The sequence below is a fragment of the Saccopteryx leptura genome, chromosome 1 (genome assembly GCF_036850995.1).
Source record: "Saccopteryx leptura isolate mSacLep1 chromosome 1, mSacLep1_pri_phased_curated, whole genome shotgun sequence".
In the NCBI taxonomy this organism is placed as follows: domain Eukaryota; kingdom Metazoa; phylum Chordata; class Mammalia; order Chiroptera; family Emballonuridae; genus Saccopteryx; species Saccopteryx leptura.
This window is the reverse complement of record NC_089503.1, coordinates 372,544,900-372,570,917: the sequence shown is the minus strand read 5'-3', so window position 1 is coordinate 372,570,917 and position 26,018 is coordinate 372,544,900.

Here is a 26,018-nt window from a genome sequence, read left to right as displayed (position 1 = left end):
TCAAGATCCCACTATTTTGTTGTAAATGATCCAATATCATCATTTCTTATGACTGAGTAGTATTCCATAGTGTATATGTGCCACATCTTCTTTATCCAGTCTTCTATTGAAGGGCTTTTTGGTTGTTTTCATGTCCTGGCCACTGTGAACAACGCTGCAATGAACATGGGCCTGCATGTGTCTTTACATATCAATGTTTCTGAGTTTTTGGGGTATATACCCAGTAGAGGGATTGCTGGGTCATAAGGTAGTCCTATTTTCAGTTTTTTGAGGAACCACCATACTTTCTTCCATAATTGTTGTACTACTTTACATTCCCACCAACAGTAAATGAGGGTTCCTTTTTTTCCACAGCCTCTCCAACATTTGCAATTACCTGTCTTGTTGATAATAGCTAATCTAACAGATGTGAGGTGGTATCTCATTGTAGTTTTGGTTTGCATTTCTCTAATAACTAATGAAGATGAGCATCTTTTCATATATCTGTTGGCCATTTGTATTTCTTCCTGGGAGAAGTGTCTGTCATGTCCTCTTCCCATCTTTTTATTGGATTGTTTCTTTGTTTGTTGTTGAGTTTTATGAGTTCTTTGTATATTTTGGATATTAGGCCCTTATCTGAGTTGTTGTTTGAAAATATCATTTCCCATTTAGTTGGCTGTCTGTTTATTTTGTTGTCAGTTTCTCTTGCTGAGCAAAAACTTCTTAGTCTGATGTAGTCCTATTCATTTATCTTTGCCTTCACTTTTCTTACCTTTGGAGTCAAATTTATAAAATGCTCTTTAAAAACCCAGGTCCTTGAGTTTAGTACCTATGTCTTCTTCTATGTACTTTATTGTTTCAGGTCTTATATTTAGGTCTTTGATTCATTTTGAATTAATTTTAGTACAAGGGGACAAGCTGTAGTCGAGTTTCATTCTTTTGCATGTGACTTTCCAGTTTTCCCAGCATCATTTGTTGAAGAGGCTTTCTTTTCTCCATTGTATGTTGTTGGCCCCTTTATCAAAAATTATTTGACCATATATATGTGATTTTATTTCTGGACTTTCTATTCTGTTCCATTGGTCTGAGTGTCTATTTTTCTGCCAATACCATGCTGTTTTGATGTCGTGGCCCTTTAATATATATAGTTTGAAGTCAGGTATTGTAATGCCCCCAGCTTTATTCTTTTTCCTTAGGATTGCTTTGGCTATTCGGGGTTTTTTATAGTTCCATATAAATCTGATGATTTTTTTGTTCCATTTCTTAAAAAAATGTCATTGGAATTTTGATGGGAATTGCATTAAATTTATAAATTGCTTTGGGTAATATGGCCATTTTGATTGTATTTATTCTTCCTATCCGAGAACAAGGAATATTTTTCCATCTCATTGTATCTTTTTCGATTTCCCTTAACAATGCTTTGTAGTTTTCATTATATAGGTCCTTTACATTCTTTGTTATGTTTATTCCTAGGTATTTTATTTTATTTTTTGCAATCGTGAAGGGGATTATTTTTTTGAGTTTGTTTTCTAATATTTCATTGTTGGCATATAGAAAGGCTATGGACTTTTGTATATTAATTTTGTATCCTGCGACATTACTGTATTGGTTTATTGTTTCTAGTAATCTTTTTGTGGAGTTTTTGGGGTTTTCGATGTATAGGATCATATCATCTGCAAAAAGTGATACCTTTACTTCTTATTTTCCGATATGGATGCCTTTTATTTTTTTCTCTTGTCTGATTGCTCTGGCGAGAACTTCTAGCACCACGTTAAATAAAAATGGAGAGAGTGGACAACCCTGTCTTGTTCCTGATTTAAGGGGAAAAGTCCTCAGTGTTATGCCATTTAATATGATGTTGGCTGATGGTTTATCATATATGGCCTTTATCATGTTGAGATATTTTCCTTATACCCATTTCGTTGAGTGTCTTAAACATAAAGTTGTGTTGTATTTTATCGAATGCCTTTTCTGCATCTATTGATAAGATCATGTGGTTTTTGTTCTTTGTTTTGTTGATATGGTGTATTACGTTAACCGTTTTACGTATGTTGAACCATCCTTGAGATTCTGGAATGAATCCCACTTGATCATGCTGTATTATTTTTTTAATATGTTGTTGTATTCAATTTGCCAGTATTTTGTTTAGTATTTTAGCATCTGTATTCATTAGAGATATTGGTCTGTAGTTTTCTTTTTTTTGTGACGTCCTTGCCAGGTTTTGGTATGAGGGTTATGTTGGCCTCATAAAATGTGTTTGGAAGTATTGCTTCTTCTTCAATTTTTTGGACGGCTTTGAGTAGAATAGGAACCAAGTCTTCTTTGAATGTTTGATAGAATTCACTAGTATAACCGTCTGGGCTTGTACTTTTATTTTTGGGGAGGTTTTAATAGTGTTTTCTATTTCCTCCCTGCTAATTGGTCTGTTTAGGCTTTCTGCTTCTTCATGACTCAGTCTAGGAAAGTTGTATTGTTCTAGGAATTTATCCATTTCTTCTAGATTGTTGAATTTGGTGGCATATAGTTTTTTGTAGTATTCTACAATAATTCTTTGTATATCTATGATGTCTGTGGTGATTTCTCCTCTTTCATTTTGGATTTTGTTTATATGAGTCCTTTCTCTTTTTTCCTTGGTGAGTCTTGCCAAGGGTTTGTCAATTTTGTTGATCTTTTCAAAGAAACAGCTCCTTGTTCTATTAATTTTTTCTATAGTTTTTCTGTTCTCTATTTCATTTATTTCTGCTCTGATTTTTATTCTCTCCTTTCTTCGGCTGGTTTTGGGTTGTCTTTGTTCTTCTTTTTCTAGTTCCTTAAGGTGTGAAGTTAAGCGGTTCACTTGGGCTCTCTCTTGTTTGTTCATATATGCCTGAAGTGATATGAACTTCCCTCTTATTACTGCTTTTGATGCATCCTAGAGATTCTGATATGTCGTATTGTCATTTTCATTTGTCTGTATATATCTTTTGATCTCTGTGCTTATTTCTTCTTTGACTCATTCATTTTTTAAAAGTATGTTGTTTAGTTTCTACATTTTTGTGGGGTTTTTTCCCTCTTTTTTGCAGTTGAATTCTAGTTTCAAGGCTTTATGATCAGAAAATATGCTTGGTACAGTTTCGATTTTTCTGAATTTGCTGATGTTATTTTTGTGGCCCAACATATGGTCAATTCTTGAGACTGTTCCATGTACACTAGAGAAAAATGTATACTCTGTCACTTTGGGCTGAAGTGTCCTGTAGATGTCTATCATATCCAGGTGCTCTAGTGTTTTGTTTAAGGCCAATATATCTTTATTGATTTTCTGTTTGGATGAACAATCTAGAGCCATCAGCGGTGTATTGAGGTCTCCAAATATGATTGTATTTTTGTCAGTTTGTTTCTAGGTCAATAAGTAGCTGTCTTATATATTTTGGTGCTCCTTGGTTTGGTGCATATATATTAAAGATTGTTATGTCTTCTTGATTCAGTGTCCCCTTAATCATTATGAAATGACCATTTTTGTCTCTGAGAACTTTTGCTGTCTTGTAGTTAGCATTATTAGATATGAGTATTGCTACACCTGCTTTTTTTGGATGTTATTTGCTTGGAGTATTGTTTTCCAGCCTTTCACTTTGAATTTGTTTTTATCCTTGTTGCTTAGATGTGTTTCTTGTAGGCAGCATACAGTTGGATTTTCTTTTTTAATCCATTCTGAGTATTTTTAGGATTTCTATTTTAAATTCTCTGTCATTTAGCTCCAAGGTTTCCAATATATTAAATTTTTCTCCATAGATTTTTCCACATCTATCTGTGCTACTTCTCTATCTTTTGTATGCATGATATTTGATTTCCTTTTTTTTTTTTTTTTTTTTTTTTTTTTGTATTTTTCTGAAGCTGGAAACAGGGAGAGATAGACAGACTCCCGCATGCGCCCGACCGGGATCCACCCGGCATGCCCACCAGGGGGCGATGCTCTGCCCCTCCAGGGCATCGCTCTGTTGCGACCAGAGCCACTCTAGCGCCTGGGGCAGAGGCCAAGGAGCCATCCCCAGTGCCCGGGCCATCTTTGCTCCAATGGAGCCTCGGCTGCGGGAGGGGAAGAAAGAGACAGAGAGGAAGGAGAGGGGGAGGGGTGGAGAAGCAGATGGGCGCTTCTCCTGTGTGCCCTGGCCGGGAATCAAACCGGGAACTTCTGCACGCCAGGCTGATGCTCTACCACTGAGCCAACTGGCCAGGGCAGATTTCCTTTTTCTTAATGGCATCTGAGGGTGGTTGTTGATAGCACTAATGAGAATTAATAAAGAATAAAAAATAAAAAAAAATAATTTATTATTTCCCCCTTTTTTCCCCTTCTTCTCCCTTCCTCTCCCCTCCTCCTTAGGAAAATATTGTGATGAACTGTGAATTATATTATGCTAAATGGAACAAAAACTGCCTATAACGGAGGACCTGAGTTGGGAGAAAGTGTTCAAGGGGCAAAAAAGGAGGTAGGGACCCACAAAATGCAAAAAAGGAAAAAATTGGGGTCAAGTATAAAATGATTTGCTTATAAGTGATGGTTGACTAAGAGATATAATGGGAGGGATAAGAGGGAAACAGGAAAAAAGGAAAAAAAAATTACTATTGTATTAAGTAGAGAAAAAACTAAATAGAATAGAGAACCTGGGTTGGGAGGAGTGCTAATGAGTTAAAAAGTGAAGTAAAAAGCACCCCAAATGCCACACACACACAAAAAATTTGAGTCCCAAATAAAATAATTTGTTCATAATTAAGGATTGAATGAGAGGAAAAGTAAAAGGAGAAAAAAAGAAACTAATAGAGAGGGAGAAAAAAGAAAAAGGGGAAAAGGAACAGAAGAAAAAAGAAAAAAAAAACAAAAAGAGAGAGAGAGAGAGAGAGTTAAGGATTTTGGAGTGTAACCCTCATGGAGAGTAAGGAAGAAAAGAAATAAGGTGGGAGATGTAACACTTATGGGTAGTGTAGTTCAAGAAAAGGAAAGAATAAGAGAGGCAGAGAATAAAAGGACCAAGGTGGAGGAAAAAGAAATAATAATAATAAAGGCCAGGGCCCTGGACAGTTGGCTCAGCAGTAGAGCGTTGGCCTGGTGTACGGGGGACCCGGGTTCGATTCCCGGCCAGGGCACATAGGAGAAGCGCCCATTTGCTTCTCCACCCCCCCTCCTTCTTCTCCTTCTTCTCTGTCTCTCTCTTCCCCTCCTGTAGCCAAGGCTCCATTGGAGCAAGGATGGCCCGGGCACTGGGGATGGCTCCTTGGCCTCTGCCCCAGGCACTAGAGTGGCTCTGGTTGTGGCAGAGCGACACCCCGGAGCGGTAGAGCATCGCCCCCTGGTGGGCAGAGCGTCGCCCCTGGTGGGCGTGCCGGCTGGATCCCGGTCGGGCGCATGCGGGATTCTGTCTGCCTGTCTCTCCCTGTTTCCAGCTTCAGAAAAATACAAAAAAATAAAAAATAAAATAAAATAAAGGCCAGAAGATGAAAGAAACAAACAAAAAAAAATAGTGGAACAGGTTATAAAGTCTGTGGATTTTTCTTGATTTTGAGAGGTTAACTTCTTCCTTTTTCTTTCCTCTGCCTCTTCCTGGTCGGTGACTGTGACTCTGTACCCCAGGCTCTGCCCTCGTGGCACGGTTAGGTAGAGATTTGCAGTTGATGAGACTCTACGCCTACGGCGATGTCATATATTAGGCTTCAGTCTCGTTGGTAGTCAAGGCTTGTTAGCATTTTCAGGCTCCTACAATGAGAGAGTCTGTTTTACCGGAGCCTCTCTCCTAGTCTCTCCTTCCTGAATTAGCAGCCTGATGATCCAACTATGAGGCTGCCGCTGCCTCTGCCTGGGGAGTAAGAGGCTCAAAGAGCTGGCAAATCCCCACTCTATCCCCACTCAATGCAGGGCTCTGGGTAAAGCTCTGGCAGTCAGAGCTGCCAGTGTAATCAGGCAGGGCTGGGAGCCAATTGCTCTCAAGGTGACTTTCTATGAGCCTCCAGACCTGTTCAGCACGTCTAGCACTTTGTGGGACTACTCTCCCTAGGCTTTTTGCACTTTGTAACCTGTATTGGCTGGGAAGAAGATGCCCTAGTCGCTGCCTGCAGTACAGGAGGTCTTAATATCTGCCAAGGCCCTCTTTTTAGCATATGTCCCTGAGTATGAAAGCTCTGCCAATCGGAAGTTGCCCCCACCCCTTTAGCAAGAGGCACTAAAAAATATCACACCTCTTGCCTTAGATCGCTGAACTGAGAGAGATCTTGTCAGTTAGAGCCATGTAGGTCAGTTGGGAGGTGAGCAGACTGTGGGTTAAGCTAATTTCAGTGATTGGATCTGCCGATCTGCTCCAGAAAGGACATCAAGCTGCCTGCGTGCCCCTCCCCTGACGATCTGCTCCAGGAAGGACTGCAAGCTGCCCGCGCGCCCCTCCCCTGACACTTGATCGTTAACTTGAATGGCTGGGTGAGGCGCCTGGCCTGCCCAGAGAAGTTCAGGCGCAGGGAAGTTCACTTTGGCCCATTCCCTGCGCACCGCTGGCAGCTGCTGCTTGCTCGTGTTTGCCGGGGACAGTGTGGGCGTTTGCTCACATTGGCTGCTTCACCACAGGCACACTCTTTCCTCAGCTTGAACTGTTGGGCAGAAAAAATGTATTATGCTCACTTTGTTAAAGATGGTGCTGCCCACGAGGAGGCCATCGCCCAGGTGATATTAATGTGTTGGGGGCAGGCTGTGGGCAGGCAGGATTCTTGTAGCCTGGGGCTTGGTTTTGGGATTAAGCCTTTCCCACCCTTTTTGATGTGGGGTGGTACAATCCCATCATGCCTCAGAGAAGTGACTTTGTATTAGAGACTTCCCTATTTTGTATATTGGATTAAAGGTTTGGATTTCTACACTATAAAATAGGGGCAGAGCAGGAGTTTGCTCTTTTGGTTCCTGAGATTATCATTAGAGGAGAGAGCAGAGAGAGGAGAGCAAAAAGAGGCCATATGGCCAGGAGAAGCAGCCAAGATGGCAGAGTGCTGAGAGAGAAGCCAATTTGGGCAGAGTTTGTGCAGGGAGAAGGAAGGAGATGGGGAACAGAGGTGAATAAGTCTGGTGAGCTAGAAACCTTTGATTCTAGGAAACTCGGATAAGTCAGTAGCTTTGTGAGCACTGAATGTGAGTGGGTTTTGGAGCCCAGTGTGTGTTTTTACTTGCCTGCCGGGTGCAAGCTAGAATTAAAGATGACAGCCCATCAGTTCTTGGCTCCGTTGTTTCTTTACTGACTGTCTGAATCCACTGCAAACCTGCATGGGCCAGGCAGCTGTGATAGTAGCCGTGGATACTGGCTTTACATGAACGAATGTCCATGCCGCAGCCTAGCTTCCTCCACACCCTTAGCCCCCCCAACTCTCAGTTCCAAGTAAAAGCAGCCTTTGCTCAGGTTAGTGAGGAAGGCAGAGTGTTCCTTTTTCCATCTTATTTCCTTCAGGGTTGATTATATATTTAGTCAATTTTTCGCTTGATCCTACCTTTGTTTTCAGTATGTGGGACTCCCAGATGCTCCAAGGATAGATTTTTCTGTCTCTAGTTGATGAACTTGTTGAAATTTTGGGGAGATTTGTCGGTCACGCTCCTCATGGTGCCATTTCTCTGACGTCAAGCTTGGTTTGTTAACTAAAACTGGACTAAAGGGAGGCCTGTACTGACTGAAGCTTGAGTTGCCAGAAGTTTCTACAGTAATGTAGAAGAAAGAATCCAGACGTTTAGGAAGAGAAGGCTCAGAAGGATACAAAATACCAAGAGCTACATTTCTGATGAAGACAGCCCCTTTCTTGAAGAATTCTGCAGGGGCCATCGTGGACTTGAAATGAGGCAAAGCGTAGGAAACACTGCCAGTAAAATGAATACCCCGACTGAAACAACGACCCCTTCATTATTGCTGATGAGGTGGACATGGTTATCAGAGTAGAGCATGACCCAAGGAATTAGAATGGTGTGAATTTCACTGCCTTTTGGAGATAGTCAATTGACCATACAGCATTCAGAACTGAAGAAGATGGACTGTCCACATAACTCCCACCTTGCTCTGCTTGAACAAAAGTACTCCAAGCTGACTTGAGTCATCAGTATTAAATTATGGTCTTTCCTAAAACGGAAGTGAGAGCCCATACACAGACCCTCACCTGCTAATGGAAGAGTGGCCAGAGACACCTGAGGACCCATCACATACACATATTTCACATCTTGTTCCTGTCTTCCCATAAACCTGCAGTTCTTTCCTAACATGGTAGCAGGCTGGATAACATGATATGCCCAGACCTTTGTAGACATTTAAATACCTTTTCCTCTAAAGTTACAAATTTAGAATGCTTTGAGTATCACCAGTCAGAGGCGGAGATTAAGGTATTCAGGTAAAAGGTGTTTCGGCCTAAATCCATGTTTCACAGTGGGCCTAGTAGGTCTGAGAAAACTTTCTGGGTGTTTTCCCCTCTAGTTTCTGAGTTAATAATAGGAATAAATATATTCAGGAACTGATAGAGTCCCCCATTGACTAACTCGTGAAGTTTTTTCTGGTAACAAAGGCCATGTGGGAGCTCTTGAAATTTTCCATTGTTGCCTAAATAAAAAAAATCAAAGTCAGTACCTGATCCCAGGGGAATTAGAGATACCAGTGGCAATGTCAAAGTCTTAAAAAATGTATACAAACAAATAGAATCTTTTTAGACACCTTTGAAAATAGTGACTAGATTCAGTAGGACAATGGGTTATAGCAAACCTAACCAAGGGAAGACTGTTTTCAGATGCTTGTCCAGATATAGAATATGTAGCACAGCTAATAAGAATATACTAAGGGAGAGGAACAAACTTTCCTCTTTCTGAACGTTTCTTCTAGCTAGTCTAGTAATCAGAGACATGAGAAAGATTAGCAAGAGAAAATAACCAGACTTGATACATACCTACGTGTGGGAACCCCTCATACATGAGAGAGTCAGAGTTCCCATGTGCAGCAAAGGTTCTGAGACAGAAGGGGGGACTGAGGTATAGATGACATCCTGGGCTAGGAATGAGATAATGCATCCTGGGGGCTTCAAAAGGTCATTACAGGGTGGTAAGAAGAATGGCCATTTAATAAGTAGAAGTTTGTCTTGTACTATCTACAGTAGTACAAAAAGAGGTTATCGCTGATAATCTCTCATTATGGAAAGGCTGCTAATTCCAATTCTTCCAGGTAGTCTGTGGAGGGATGGTAGATTCTCTTGAGCCTATGCCTGAAGTTGCCCTTAGCTCAAACCAAGCTGCACACCACAGAAGCCCATCTTGGGGTGAGTTGTGGATCCCCACAATACAATGGTATCTGTGTGAGTCGATCTGGTGAATACATTTTTTAGCAGTTTGCTTTCACCTTGTCGGCTTAGCCCTATGCCTTTATCTTGTTTTAGAATTAGAGCAATTTACTCACCCTCTGTCATATTATCAGTTATATTGTGACATGCTGGTTTCTTTTTTTTTTTTTTTTTTGTATTTTTCTGAAGTTGGAAACCGAGAGGCAGTCAGACAGACACCTACATGCACCTGACCGGGATCCACCCGGCATGCCCACCAGGGGGTAATGCTCTGCCCATCTGGGGCGTTGCTCTGTTGCAACCAGAGCCATTCTAGTGCCTGAGGCAGGGTCCATAGAGCCATCCTCAGTGCCTGGGCCAACTTTGCTCCAGTGGAGCCTTGGCTGTGGGAGGGGAATAGAGAGACAGAGAGGAAGGAGAGGGGGAGGGGTGGAGAAGCAAATGGGCACTTCTCCTGTGTGCCCTGGCCGGGAATTGAACCTGGGACTCCTGCATACCAGGTCGACGGTCTACCACTGAGCCAACTGGCCAGGGCCTTTGTTTTTTTTTTTTTTTAATTTTTATTCATTTTAGAGTGGTGTGGAAAGGGGGAGGGGAGAGAGAGAGAGAGAAAGAGAAGGGCAAGGGGAGGAGCAGGAAGTATCAACTTCCAATATGTGCCTTGACCTGATAAGCTCAGGGTTAGAACCGGCAACCTCAGTGTTCCAGGTCGATGCTTTATCCACTGCGCCACTACAAGCTCGCTAGTTTCTTGATGAAGAGGATATAAGATGCACTGATTAAACAAATGTGTTAAAGGAGGTGTGAATAAGCTCTAGGCAGACAACACTGGGTCTGGTTAATTTTATAATTGGGTTTAAGATTTGGCAAATTTTTTCTGTAAAGGACAAGAAAGTAAAATATTTTAGGCTTTTCAGGAAAGGTCAGATGAAGTGTACTTACATAATAAGAGAGAAAACAAACTTACATAATGTTTTTATTGACAAAATTAAAAATACAATAATAAAAATAATAATTGAGTACACTTTTTTTTTTGGTGATACAGATTTAGTAATGAGAAAAGTAGCATATTATTTTATTTTAGGGAATAATATTTGTCTTTTATTGGTGTTCAAAGTTAGTGGTTCCCATCATCAAAATGGATTGCAAATGTTCATCTGTTAATGCTGAACTATAATTAAATTTTAGATGTTTCATCCTTGAAAATGTCTCTTTGCACAAATAGTTACTGCCAAACACTGATATAAATACATGAGCATATGATTTGAATTGAGCATATTCTGTGCTTACAAAGCATTTATATATTTCTATTGGGTTCTTCTCTTGATACTTGGCCTCTTACTGGCTTATTTCATTGCATATTAATCATTGCTAGTTGAAGGTTAGGTGGAAGCTTCTCACTTGCCCAGTAAAGTGTATTTTGAAATGTGAATATTGCTTTTGCACTTGTAGCGAGGTTCCTAAAATACTGCTGGAACTGTACTTTGATCTCATAAAATGTACCAACTACAACTTGGTATGGAAATGGTGATCTCACTTTTTATTTAAATTTTGACAGCATGGGAAGAATATAAAGCAGTTTGACATTACAGATGATTCCAAGCACCTTAATTGTCATTGTGATGACTTTATCATATTATAAGTTTTTGCATATAAATGTTTGCATATAAAAGTTGTTTGCCTTGAAATGTAAGTTGAATTCATGGGGTAAAATGATCAACCCTACAGCAATCACTAATTTCCAGACCCATTCAGTGCTCAGTGGTAATGGTTGAGGGAAGTTCTCATTTAGAAAAATGTTATTCTTTGGCCTGAATTTAAAAGTTGCAATAAGACTTAGGCCATCAGATTATTGTATAATGAGGCAAGTTAGGTTACTCAGCTTCTACTTCTGACAAAAGTTCATGAAACTGAAGAATGTTAAGTTCACAAAAGTGAGTGAAGTTTATTGTTGACACTACTGGTTCAGTAACAAATTTAAATATTTTCAGCAGAGCATTTGCTGATGAAAAATTCAGTGACGGACCATAGGTTTTGTACATCTAACATGTATACGAGCTTTGTAAATTTGTCCAACTAAACACTTTTCTGCTTCAAACCCATTTTTTACTACCATCAATTGCAGCACATCTTAGCAGATTCCATTTCAGTTTGTCCCGAATTAGTGTTTTTCTCAACTTGTTTTAAAACATTTTCATCTGCATTGATTTCAAGCACTTACAGAGGTGAATTTTTCAGTCACCGTTAGCCTCAGCATTGACCCCTTGAACAACTGAGTTCTTTGGGTAACATTTCTTCATTCACCATGAGCTAAGGAAGAACATTTCAAATAATTTTCTTGTTTAAGACATTGACTATTTGATTTTTCTCCTAATATCTTCACACCTTTGAACAAATGTTCTTACAGAAAGGCTAATAGTCATACACAAGAATCTTTTCTCTTGACACAGTTCTTCTGCTGCACTCAATATTGTGGTTAGTGCTTAATCCGCTAATGTCAACAGATATTGTAACCTTTGAGCATAGCTATACTGTCATTGTATGATAAATACAGGCTTGGTGACACAATGCAATATCAAAGTACTCCATTGTGCCTTAAAGTATAGTACAAAGTTAATTTTACTTATTTTTTTTTTTTTATTGTTTTTAAAATTTATTTGTAATTTTTTTTTAAATAAATTTTTATTAATGGTAATGGGATGACATTAATAAATCAGGGTACATATATTCAAAGAAAACATGTCCAGGTTATTTTGTCATTAAATTATGTTGCATACCCCTCGCCCAAAGTCAGATTGTCCTTCGCCACCCTCTATCTAGTTCTCTGTGCCCCTCCCCCTCCCCCTAACTCTCCCCCTGTCCTCCCTCCCCCCACCCCTGGTAACCACCACACTCTTGTCCATGTCTCTTAGTCTCATTTTTATGTTCCACCAATGTATGGAATCATGTAGTTCTTGTTTTTTTCTGATTTACTTATTTCACTCCTTATAATGTTATCAAGATCCCACCATTTTGCTGTAAATGATCTGATGTCATCATTTCTTATGGCTGAGTAGTATTCCATAGTGTATATGTGCCACATCTTCTTTATCCAGTCTTCTATTGAAGGGCTTTTTGGTTGTTTCCATGTCTTGGCCACTGTGAACAGTGCTGCAATGAACATGGGGCTACATGTGTCTTCACGTATCAATGTTTCTGAGGTTTTGGGGTATATACCCAGTAGAGGGATTGCTGGGTCATAAGGTAGTTCTATTTGCAGTTTTTTGAGGAACCACCATACTTTCCTCCATAATGGTTGTACTACTTTACAGTCCCACCAACAGTGAATGAGGGTTCCTTTTTCTCCACAGCCCCTCCAACGTTTGCTATTACCCGTCTTGTTGATAATAGCTAATCTAACAGGGGTGAGGTGGTATCTCATTGTAGTTTTGATTTGCATTTCCCTAATAACTAATGAAGCTGAGCATCTTTTCATATATCTGTTGGCCATTTGTATCTCTTCCTGGGAGAAGTGTCTATTCATGTCCTCTTCCCATTTTTTTATTGGATTGTTTGTTTGTTTGTTGTTGAGTTTTATGAGTTCTTTGTAAATTTTGGAAATTAGGCCCTTATCTGAGCTGTTGTTTGAAAATATCATTTCCCATTTAGTTGGCTGTCTGTTTATTTTTATATCAGTTTCTCTTGCTGAGCAAAAACTTTTTATTCTGATGTAGTCCCATTCATTTATCTTTGCCTTCACTTCTCTTGCCATTGGAGTCAAGTTCATAAAATGTTCTTTAAAACCCAGGTCCATGAGTTTAGTACCTATGTCTTCTTCTATGTACTTTATTGTTTCAGGTCTTATATTTAGGTCTTTGATCCATTTTGAATTAATTTTAGTACACGGGGACAGGCTGTAGTCGAGTTTCATTCTTTTGCATGTGGCTTTCCAGTTTTCCCAACACCATTTGTTGAAGAGGCTTTCTTTTCTCCATTGTGTGTTGTTGGCCCCTTTATCAAAGATTATTTGACCATATATATGTGGTTTTATTTCTGGGCTTTCTATTCTGTTCCATTGGTCTGAGTGTCTATTTTTCTGCCAATACCATGCTGTTTTGATTATCGTGGCCCTATAATATAGTTTAAAGTCAGGTATTGTAATGCCCCCAGCTTCATTCTTTTTCCTTAGGATTGTTTTGGCTATTTGGGGTTTTTTATAGTTCCATATAAATCTGATGATTTTTTGTTCCATTTCTTTAAAAAATCTCATAGGGATTTTGATGGGAATTGCATTAAATTTGTATATTGCTTTGGGTAATATGGCCATTTTGATTATATTTATTCTTCCTATCCAAGAACAAGGAATATTTTTCCATCTCATTGTATCTTTTTCGATTTCCCTTAACAATGCTTTGTAATTTTCATTATATAGGTCTTTTACATTCTTTGTTATGTTTATTCCTAGGTATTTTATTTTTTTTGTTGCAATCGTGAAGGGGATTATTTTTTTGAGTTCGTTTTCTAATATTTCATTGTTGGCATACAGAAAGGCTATGGACTTCTGTATGTTAATTTTGTATCCTGCGACCTTACTGTATTGGTTTATTGTTTCTAATAATCTTTTTGTGGAGTCCTTCGGGTTTTCGATGTATAGGATCATATCATCAGCAAAAAGTGATACCTTTACTTCTTCTTTTCCGATATGGATGCCTTTTATTTCTTTGTCTTGTCTGATTGCTCTGGCCAGAACTTCTAGCACCACGTTAAATAAGAGTGGAGAGAGTGGACAACCCTGTCTTGTTCCTGATTTAAGGTAGAAAGTCCTCAGTTTTATGCCGTTTAAAATGATGTTGGCTGATGGTTTATCATATATGGCCTTTATCATGTTGAGATATTTTCCTTCTATACCCATTTTGTTGAGAGTCTTAAACATAAAATTGTGTTGTATTTTGTCAAAAGCCTTTTCTGCATCTATTGATAAGATCATGTGGTTTTTGTTCTTTGTTTTGTTGATATGGTGTATTACGTTAACCATTTTGCGTATGTTGAACCATCCTTGAGATTCTGGGATGAATCCTACTTGATCATGATGTATTATTTTTTTAATATGTTGTTGTATTCGGTTTGCCAGTATTTTGTTTAGAATTTTAGCATCTGTATTCATTAGAGATATTGGTCTGTAGTTTTCTTTCTTTGTGCCATCCTTGCCAGGTTTTGGTATGAGGGTTATGTTGGCCTCATAAAATGTGTTTGGAAGTATTGCTTCTTCTTCAATTTTTTGGAAGACTTTGAGTAGAATAGGAACCAAGTCTTCTTTGAATGTTTGATAGAATTCACTAGTATAACCGTTTGGGCCTGGACTTTTATTTTTGGGGAGGTTTTTAATAGTTTTTTCTATTTCCTCCCTGCTGATTGGTCTGTTTAGGCTTTCTGCTTCTTCATGACTCAGTCTAGGAAGGTTGTATTGTTCTAGGAATTTATCCATTTCTTCTAGATTGCTGTATTTGGTGGCATATAATTTTTCATAGTATTCTACAATAATTCTTTGTATATCTATGATGTCTGTGGTGATCTCTCCTCTTTCATTTTGGATTTTATTTATTTGAGTCCTGTGCCTTTTTTCCTTGGTGAGTCTTGCTAAGGGTTTGTCAATTTTGTTGATCTTTTCAAAGAACCAGCTCCTTGTTTTATTGATTTTTTCTATAGTTTTTCTGTTCTCTATTTCATTTATTTCTGCTCTGATTTTTATTCTCTCCTTTCTTCGGCTGGTTTTGGGTTGTCTTTGTTCTTCTTTTTCTAGTTCCTTAAGGTGTGAAGTTAAGTGGTTTACTTCGGCTCTCTCTTGTTTGTTCATATAGGCCTGAAGTGATATGAACTTTCCTCTTATTACTGCTTTTGCTGCATCCCAGAGATTCTGATATGTCGTATTTTCATTTTCATTTGTCTGTATATATCTTTTGATCTCTGCGCTTATTTCTTCTTTGACCCATTCATTTTTTAGAAGTATGTTGTTTAGTTTCCACATTTTTGTGGGTTTTTCCCCCTCTTTTTTGCAGTTGAATTCTAGTTTCAAGGCTTTATGATCAGAAAATATGCTTGGTACAATTTCAATTTTTCTAAATTTGCTGATATTGTCTTTGTGGCCCAACATATGGTCAATTCTTGAGAATGTTCCATGTACACTAGAGAAAAATGTATACTCTGTAGCTTTGGGATGAAGTGTCCTGTAGATGTCTATCATATCCAGGTGTTCTAGTATTTCGTTTAAGGCCACTATATCTTTATTGATTCTCTGTTTGGATGACCGATCTAGAGCCGTCAGCGGAGTATTGAGGTCTCCAAGTAAGATTGTATTTTTGTTAATTTTTGTTTTAAGGTCAATAAGTAGCTGTCTTATATATTTTGGTGCTCCTTGGTTTGGTGCATATATATTAAGGATTGTTATGTCTTCTTGATTCAGTGTCCCCTTAATCATTATGAAGTGACCATTTTTGTCTCTGAGTACTTTTTCTGTCTTGTAGTTAGCATTATTAGATATGAGTATTGCTACACCTGCTTTTTTTGGATGTTATTTGCTTGGAGTATTGTTTTCCAGCCTTTCACTTTGAATTTGTTTTTATCCTTGTTGCTTAGATGTGTTCCTTGTAGGCAGCATATAGTTGGATTTTCTTTTTTAATCCATTCTGCTACTCTGTGTCTTTTTATTGGTAAGTTTAATCCATTTACATTTAGTGTAATTATTGACACTTGTGGGTTCCCTACTGCCATTTTATAAATTGCTTTCTGTTAGTTTTGTATCTAGTTTGATTCTTCTCTTTTGTTTTTCTATCATTTGTTTCTGTTTGTTTGTGTTCCATACTTCTTTCCTCTGTTGCTACCTTTTTTAAGTCATGTGTTTTTGTGGTGGTTTTTTCTAGGGTGGTTACCACTAAGTAATGAAAAGGGTACCTACCATATTCATTGTAGTACCCTATCTTATAAGTATTTCTGCACTTCATCGTCCTTTGCTACTGTTAATCTCCATTCTCTCCCCCCTTTTTTTCCTTTGTTGTCACAGTTTAAGTTTGGTTTTATTGTGTTCTTGGTGGAGCTGTTACTTGTGGTGTTGTTTTCTTTTGTTCTTTGAATCTGGTTGGAAAACCCCCTTTAGTATTTCCTGGAGTGGGGGCTTTCTGTTGATAAATTCTCTCATCTTTTCTGTATTTGTGAATGTTTTTATATCTCCTTCATACTTGAAGGATAGCTTTGATGGGTATAGTATTCTTGGCTGAAAGTTCCTCTCTTTCAGGGCTTTAAATATTGGGGTCCACTCTCTTCTAGCTTGTAGAGTTTCTGCTGAGAAATCTGATGATAATCTAATAGGCCTTCCTTTATATGTTGTACTCTTCTTTTCCCTGGCTGCCTTGAGAATTTTTTCTTTGTCATTGGTTTGTGTCATCTTTATTATGATGTGCCTTGGAGTGGGTTTGTTGGGGTTAAGAAAACTCGGTGTTCTGTTTGCTTCTTGAATTTGAGGCTTTAGTTCTTTCCACAGGCTTGGGAAGTTCTCGTCTATTATTTGTTTGAGTATATTCTCCATTCCATTTTCTTTCTCTTCTCCCTCTGATATACCTATTATTCTTATGTTATTCTTTCTGATGGAGTCAGATAATTCCTGTAGGGCTTTCTCGTTTTTTATTATTTTTGAGTCTCTTTCTTCTTCTCTCTGTTGTGCCTCAAGTTGTTTGTCTTCTATTTCACTAATCCTATCTTCAATCTGGGCTGTTCTGCTAGCTAAGCTTGTTACCTCGTTTTTCAGCTCGTGAATTGAGTTTTTCATTTCTGTTTGTTTTGTTTTTATAGTTTCAATTTCCTTGGTAATATATTCTTTGTGTTCATTGAGTTGTTTTCTGATCTCCCTATATTGCCTTTCTGTGTTTTCTTGTATATCTCTGAGTATTTTTAAGATTTCTATTTTAAATTCTCTGTCATTTAGCTCCAAGGCTTCCAATATGTTAAGTCTTTTCTCCATAGATTTTTCCACATCTATTTGTGTTACCTCTCTTTCTTTTGTATCCATAATATTCGATTTCCTCTTTCTTATTGGCATCTGAGGGTGGTCTTGTTGATAGCACTAATTAGAATTAATAAAGAGTAAAAAGTAGAAAAAAAAAAAGAAAAAAAGGTAAAACAGCCCACAAAAAAAAGAAGTAATAATTTATTATTTCCCCCTTTTTTTTCTTTCTTCTCTTTCCCTCCTCTCCCCTCCTCAGGGAAATATCGTGCCTATAATGGAGGGTCTGATTTGCGGTGAAGAGTTCAAGGGGCAAAAAAAAAGGGGAGTAGGGACCTACTAAATGCAAAAAAAAAAAAAAAAAAAAAAAAAAAAAAGGAAGAAAATCTTAGACAAGCATAAGATGATTTGCTTGTGGGTGATGGTCAACTAAGAGATATAATGAGAGGGATTAGAGGGAACCAGAAAATAGGACAAAAAAAGGAATAATAAAGAAGAAAAAAATAAAAATAATAAGTAAAAATCTGTTGTATTAAGTGGAGCGGAGACTAAATACAATGGAGACCTTGGGTTGGGAGGACCCAAAATGCCACAAAAATAAACAAACAAGAAAAAAACAAAAACAAAAGCGAAAAAGAAAAATAAAGCCAAAAAAAAGCCTTGAGTCCCAAATTAACTAATTTGTTCGTGATTGAGGATTAAGTGGGAGGAAAGTAAAACGAGAAAAAAAAAAGAAAAAACGAATAGAAAGGAAAAAATAAGAAAAAGAGAAAAACGAAGGAAGAAATAAAAAAGGAAGAGAAAAAAAACAAAATAAAGCAAAACAAAAAAAAAACAAAAGAGGAGAAAGTGAGAGTTAAGTGTTTTGGAGTATAATCTTAAAGGAGGGTGAGGATGAAGAAGAGAAATAAAATGTAACACTTATGGGTAGTGTAGTTCAAGAAAAGGGAAGCATAAGATGGGCAGAGAATATAAGGACCGAGGTGGAGGAAATAAAGGCAATAAGATAGAAGAAACAAACAACAATAACAACAACAACAAAAAATTAGTGGAACAAGTTGTAAAGTCTGTGGATTTTTCTTGATTTTGAGATGTTAACTTCTTCCTTTTTCTTTTCTCTTCCTCTTCCTGGTCGGTGACTCTGTACCCCAGGCTCTGCCCCTGTGTCACACTTAGGTAGGGATTTGCAGTTGATGGGATTCTATGGCAATGTCATATAATTGGCTTTAGTCTTGCTGGTAGTCAAGGCTTGTTGGCGTTTGCAGGGTCCAACGATGAGAGAGTTTGCTTTCCTGGATTCTCTCTCCTAGTCCCCCCTTCCTGAATTAGCAGCCTGGTGATCCAGCTATAAGGCTGCCACTGCTTCTGCCTGGGGAGTAAGAGGCTCAAAGAGCTGGGAAATCCCCACTCTATCCCCACTCAGTGCAAGGCTTTGGGAAGGGCTCTGGCAGTCAGGGCCTCCAGTGTAATCAGGCGGGGGTGGGAGTCAATTGTTGTCAAGGTGACTGTTCAGCGCCTAGCATTCCGTTGGACCTCTCAACCCAGGCTTTCCACACTTTGTAGCCTGTTTTGGCTGGGAAGAAGAGGCACTAGTCTCTGCTTGCGACTAGTGTAGTATAGATCTTATTATCTGCCAAGTCCTTCTTGTTAGTGTTTATCCCTGAATATGGAGGCTCTATCAATCAGAAGTTGCCCCCGCCCCTTTAGCGAGAGGCACTAAAAAATATCACGCCTCTTGTCTTGGGTCGGTGATCTGAGAGAGATCTTATCAATTAGAACCGAGGGTGCGCAGATTTCACGGGTTAAGTTAATTTTAGTAATTGGGTCGCAGCTGTGCTCCCGAAGGTATTTCAGGCTGCCTGCGCGCGCCCCTCCCCCAACGCTTGATTGTTAGCTTGAATGGCTGGGTGAGGTGCCCCGCCCACGGAGAGAATCTCCCAAGTAGGGAATACCGCCCTGGGGCCTCTCCCGCTCCCCGTGCCCGGGCCGCTGGGAACGTCAGCGGCGCTCGCTACGCAACCGAACCGGGCGCTGCCCGCGGCTGCTCGCAGCGGCTGCTTGCGGCGGCGGTGCTCGCTCTGCAACCGAACCGGGCGCTGCTCGCGGCGGCTCGTGGCGGCGGCTCGCGGAGGCGGCTTGTGGCTCCCGAGTATGGGCTGACTCACCACCACCACAGGTGCACTTCCTCGCGGCTTGAATGAACGTCCCTACGGTAGCTTCCTCCACACCCTCGTCTCCCAGGTCCAAGTGATAACAGTCCCTTCGCTTTCAGTTTGTGTGGAACTCCGGAATGCTCCGAAGATATATTTTCCTGTTTCTAGTTGATAAATTTGTTGTGATTTTGGGGAGATCTGTCGGACGCGCTGCTCAAGGCGCCATTTCCGTGACGTCACTCCTAATTTTACTTATTTTTATGATGAGTATGCCGTGGTAATTAAACATATAAAGTTCCAACATGGTAATATGGATGGCATTTGAAGATCTGCCAAAGTATGACTATGTTATCGTGATGTGAGCGCTGAGCAGCAGTGAAATTAATGAGAGTACCACATCTGGTCTCGGCTGCACACACTTGGCGCCACTGTAATAATGCACAGGAGGCCACCTACTGTGCATAAGTGATGAGCGTGTGGCTGTTTTGATAAAACTTTATTTGTGGACATTGACATTTGTATTTTAGAAAATCTTATTTAGTCATTCTTTGTCAAGAATGCAAAACTGTACCCCAAATACATACAGAAGTATGCAAATTAAGTAATGAAAACCCAGAGTTTTTATTAGTTAATTTAAAAGAATTATAGAATGTGTGACTATATATTAAAGATATTAAGTCCAATTCAGTTACTTTATTAGAAAACAAACTGAGGCTCTGAAGTGTTAAATGATTAGTTAGTATAAGTCGTGCAGACAGTCAGGGAGAGTGGAGGCCAGAAACCTTGATTTCAAATTTCTGATGTAGCACATTCCCTAGGTCCAACGTGGACTTTGTATATACAGTAATGAAGACATATTTTTCTTTGCTTTATAACTTTTAGAACTTTTTTTTTTCTAAAATAAAGCATAAAAATGTCTAAAACACAATATACACTTTATATGGCCACAATGATAATAATAAAACAAACACCAATGTACCTACTACTCTTAAGTCTAAAAAAGGCAAGAGATAATAGCTACATACTTGACTTTTTAAAACTTAAATGTAATGCTTTCCACATTTCGCAATTTTTTGTGATGTTTACTGTAACTGCCTTTTTTTCTCAACATAGATTTCCTTTCTCAGGTTAAGGAAGTTCCCTTAATTTCTTAGTTTCTTTAAAGATTCTCCGGTACTACTCTTTTTAGTCTTTTGGCCTAGAGCTGGGGTTGTACTTACCCTGCTCTGCTGTCCACCTCCTGTGACGGTGCCTGTGATGGGTCAGGTGGTGGGAGAACAGAGGAAAGACGCTTGCTCGCCTATCCTCTTACCATCATCCCTGACTCTGATTGGAGAGAAGGGTTCCCTTCTGTCACATGGTAGGCACCTTGGGCCCTGGCTGTTGCCAACAGCGCTCCTGTTCCCACCCTGTATTAGGATTGCAGGAGGCTGGGGTATGAGAGAACAGAAAAAATAGAGAGACCCCCCACACCCCAGCCCTAAGTTTCTCTGAGTGTTAGGAGACTCCTTTCCCATTCTTTAATACAAATCTTGAGGATTTCTGGAACTTTCTTTGTTGTTTCCAGGTATCTGCACTTCTGGGTTTTGAGCTGCCTTGGGTCTAGGTGGGGTGATACCTTGGGACAAAAAAGAGAAACTCATCATTAATTTGATGGTATTTCAAAACCTGGTCTTCCCCCCCACCCCCAATGCACCTGCCATCATTTACTGTTCAGAATCCATATGTTCTCTCTATTCAGTGGGTGAGACAGGGTATAGTCTGCCTACTCCTTACCAAGACTGGGAACTGGCAAGCTGAACTACTTATATTTTAGCTCCACCCGGAGTGAAGGTCTAGCCCTTTTATTTACCCCTCTCATCCGTGGGCCAGTGTTTAGCTGGTGGACCTTGTGAAGGTAGTGCCCTTCATTTCAGAGATCCTTCTTTTATGTGGGTGTACACCTGGTTCTTCTACCCCGCTTAGTCTCTAAGCTCTATCTCTTGCTCACTGTACTCAAACCCAGGGCAGATGCCTGCTCTCTGGAGTCAACTTTTTCTTCCTTTTCTTTTTTTAATATCTTTAAAAAAAATTTTTTTTTAATTTATTCATTTTACAGAGGAGAGGGAGAGACAGAGAGAGAGAGAGAGAGAGAGAGAGAGAGAGGAGAGAGACAGAGAGAGAGAAGGGGGGAGGAGCTGGAAGCATCAACTCTCATATGTGCCTTTACCAGGCAAGCTGGGTTTCGAAACGGCGACCTCAGCATTTCCAGGTTGACGCTTTATCCACTGCGCCACCACAGGTCAGGCTCTTCCTGTTTCTTACCTTTGAGGATATTCCTTACTTCAATATGAACTCAGCCACGTAATTGAAAAAAAGGTTGTTTTTAAATATTTTGTAGAGTTTTATTAGTGTTCTCCATATGGAGGGGTGCTTTTTATTTTTAAATATCTATAGTCACTACACTAGCTTGCTATAGAAGTTTAGATTAATTTTTTAACAATAGAATTTATTGGTGGTTTTCATAAGATGTGAATACTGTTCCAGGGACTAGTAACCTTCAGTTATAGCACCTTATAAACTAAGGTGTCATCAGCTCTTTATATCTAATAGTCTATCTCTTTTTATTTCTCTATCTGGCATATTTTTTTTGCAATATTTTGTAAACATTTAAGACAAAGAGAAGTCATGCTGACTTATGAATCTATGAATGGAATCTGTGACTCTATGACAATGAAACTTCATGAATCAGAGGGGATTTTGAGAGGAGATTCACTCTCACGTTGGACCTATGCTTGTGCGGTAGTATAAAAGGCATGGCTTCCAGCTTTGAAAATTCTGGGTTGATTTGTTGAAGGATTTTAGATGGGAAAAGTGGTTGTTTTCTATTTTGCCTGGATGGTAGCAGTACATCTCAGTTCCCTCATAACAGCCAGTGATGCTCAGTGTTATTTACAAGAAGGTATTTCAGGAATAGTGAAATACTTAAAGATAACAGTTTTCAGAACAGCTCCATCTTAGCAGTATGGCTCCCTTTGGCAAAATTTCTTTCAAAGGCCTATGAGCCCAATTATTCTTTAGTAAGAGGATTCCACTGGACAGGAGATTAGGAATATCTAGAAGGCCCAAAGGGCAAGTGCTGAGTAAGATATAATTTTAGGGTTTTAAATTAAGTTTGACTAAGACTATAGGGTAATTGAGTCTAGTATTCTCTGAACACTGCAAAGTTAATGAATGTGGTTTCAAAAAAAATCTATGTAGAAATTAGGCTGTGTTTGGTGTAGAATGTCTTAACAGTAGCTGTATGGCTGGAAAGAGAAATTAAAGTTTATTGGTGTGCTTTAGTCCATAGATAGTTCAGAGTTATTGCAGTAGCTCTTCTGGCTTGCATTTTCTATGTGGAGGACTTGGAATCCATTGGTAGAGTGAATTCCCTAAGTAACATGTTTGATCCTGATGAATCTCCTTGTACTCGCAGGATGAATTTATTTGAGTTGTTGAAAGTAAAAGTCAATAGCCACTTAGCTGTCTGGATTAAAGATACTTATCAGAGCAAGAAATGATATGGATATCAAGCAAAGTGGGTGTCTTTAAGTTTGAAGTATTGATCCGACTTACGTTGGACTTGTCACAGAGTCACTGTTACCCAATTTTGTTTATTTTGAGATTCAGCCAGTCTGGGGCTTGGATGGATCTTTGCTGTGCATTTTAGAATGAGGTCTGTGAATTGCCATGGAGCAGGGCTTCCATGATTGTGAGTGTAGTGACTCACCGGTCTGTGTGGCTTCCCTTAAGCAATAGCAATAAGCATGCACTAAGCTAGTGAATGTTTGAAAAGCTTCTCTAGGATTCCTCATTAGTCAAAGTAGAGATGCAGACATTGTACATAGCATGTGAGTTTCTTATGACTTAATTATCTATTACAGGTGTTGTTTTTTTTTTTCCTCCCCAAATCAGTCAACCTTTTCAAACTTCTGTCCCACAAGCTTCTTCTCAAACAAGTCATCTACGGAACGGCTACTCACCTGCGATCTCTTCCAGAAGATATAGGGAGTTCAAACTGTTTTTTTACCCTTATTGTTTCTGCAACCCACGTGTCATTGTGTGTGGTGGCATTTTAAGTTCTGGTGTTTCAAATAATGCTAAATTAATATGTTATGAAAGTTGTGTGACAACAGGGTCATGAAATGAAGTCTGGTATTTGCTCAGTGCCCAAGTCTCCAGTTTATGAATTAAAACAATGTTTTAACTGACATCTGCCCTTACCAAACATTTCTTTCTTTCTTTCTTTTTTAATTTCTGAAGCTGGAAATGGGGAGAGACAGTCAGACAGACTCCCGCATGCGCCCGACCGGGATCCACCCAGCACATCCACCAGGGACGGGACGCTCTGCCCACCACGGGGCGACACTCTGCCCCTCGGGGGGGGGGGTGCCCTGCCGCGACCAGAGCCACTCCAGCGCCCGGGGCAGAGGCCAAGGAGCCACCCCCAGTGCCCGGGCCATCCCCGCTCCAATGGAGCCCCGGCTGCGGGAGGGGAAGAGAGAGACAGAGAGGAAGGAGGGGGGGGGTGGAGAAGCAAATGGGCGCCTCTCCCATGTGCCCTGGCCGGGAATCCAACCCGGGTCCCCCGCACGCCAGGCCGATGCTCCACTGCTGAGCCAACCGGCCAGGGCCCAAACATTTCTTATTTTATTCTCTCATACCTACTTTCTAGCTAGAGGGTCACAAAGAATGGATTATGGACCCAAATTTTACAGTAATTTGACAGAGGAGATGCACCCCAAAATTTGACAATGAAAGTAAAATGTTTTTAAAAAACATCTCATGCCTGCTCTCTAGGTACAGGTCCATACGCAGGAGTTATGCACCCCAAATTACCTTTACTACTTCTCTCTCTGTATTTAATCTACAGAGAAAAGTTGAAGGGAGACATGCACAAAATTGTGAAGGAAGGTGTAGCCAACAGATTTTAAGGTGGCAACCCCCCTCCCATTACCTTCTGGGATGCATGCCCTTCTATAATCTATAGGTTCAAATAATACACCTGCCATTTACTAGTTAAATGACTTGAGTAAGTTCTTTAACTGGTTTTAACTGTCTCCTCATCCGGTAATAGAGATAATAATAATAATGACTTTGCAATAATGGATTGGGATAAAGGTACTGCATGCAACTTGTCTAGCACATAGTTGATGTTCAAAAAACTACTAAGGACTGACTGGTGGTGGTACAGTGGGTACAGTGTTGACCTGGGGCAGTGAGGTCCCAGGTTTGAAACCCCGAGGTCACTGGCTTGAGTGCTGGCTCATCTGGCTTGAGCACAGGCTCACCAGCTTGAGTGTGAGATCATAGACATGACCCCATGGTCGCTGGCTTGAAGCCCAAGGTCCTTGGCTTGAGCAAGGGGTCACTGGCTTGGCTGGAGTCCCCAGGTCAAGGCATATATGAGAAAGCAATCAATGAACAACTAAAGTGCTGCAACTATGAGTTGATGCTTCTCATCTTTCTCCCTTCCTCTCTCTTTCTCAAAACAAAACAAAACAAAGCAAAACATGACAAACTACTGTTTCCACCACCTGTTCTCTGCACTTGCAATACTCCTCTCTCTTTTGTGTATATATTTAAATCTCACATACACTTGTAAACAAACTCAGCTCACATTGTTTTGTGATTACATTTTCCCAGTCCATGAGCTAGACTGAAAGCTCCCGAAGACCAAAGCATGCCACACTCTTTTGTGTTCCTAGAATAATGCACATTCCTTGGCAGCAAGTAGATGCTCCTTAACACTCCTGCTCAGAGGGATCTCCAGTCCTCTAAATTCAAATGTTGGCTGTCTGGGCCTTTTATTTGGCAATTAAAGACTACCTTCCCTATTTTCCAAATGTTAATTCTACTCTTGTTATTTAAATTTTCACATGAGGTCTTGGCTCACAAATAGATTGTAAATTCCTTTAAGGTAGAAATCAAGCATGTTATTTCTTTATATCCCATACTTGGAAAACATACATAGCATTAATAAAAAAAATAAAAGATTGAGGGACTTGGGTGGGGATATTAGAGTAGAACTTGAACCGAAATGAAATATTCATGGATTAAAATAATTTAAACTTTTACTTAAAGTCTAAGTATTTTTAAAGTTATAATACTTTCTCTTTTTTAGGTTTATTGTTAACCAATTTTTAAAAAAGTATGGTTTCATTTCAGCATCATGAACCAAATAATTTTATGGTACAAGGGGTGAAATCTAGCTTGGGACTTTTATTGAAAAATCAGTCTTGAAGAACTTGTTGAATTTGCTCTTTAATTAGCATTCATTTTGTTTGCATTTTATTGCAGATTAATTTCCACCTAATTTAGAGTTAAATAAATGATCTTGAAATCAAGAAACTAGCTTAACCATAAGAAATAGCTATTTCTGAATGTGCAATGAGAAGGAAAACTGAAATTTCACCTGACAGGTCACTAAGAGGCTAGCTAAGAAAAAACAAAAAGGACATTGTTAATTTATATTAAAGCCTAAACCAAGAACACATGTTAATTTAACTATGGGTAAGGAAGGCTTGGAGCTTAGATTTCCTAATGGAAGGGTTGTTATCAAAAAGTCCAGAGGTTGAAGGCAGAATCTG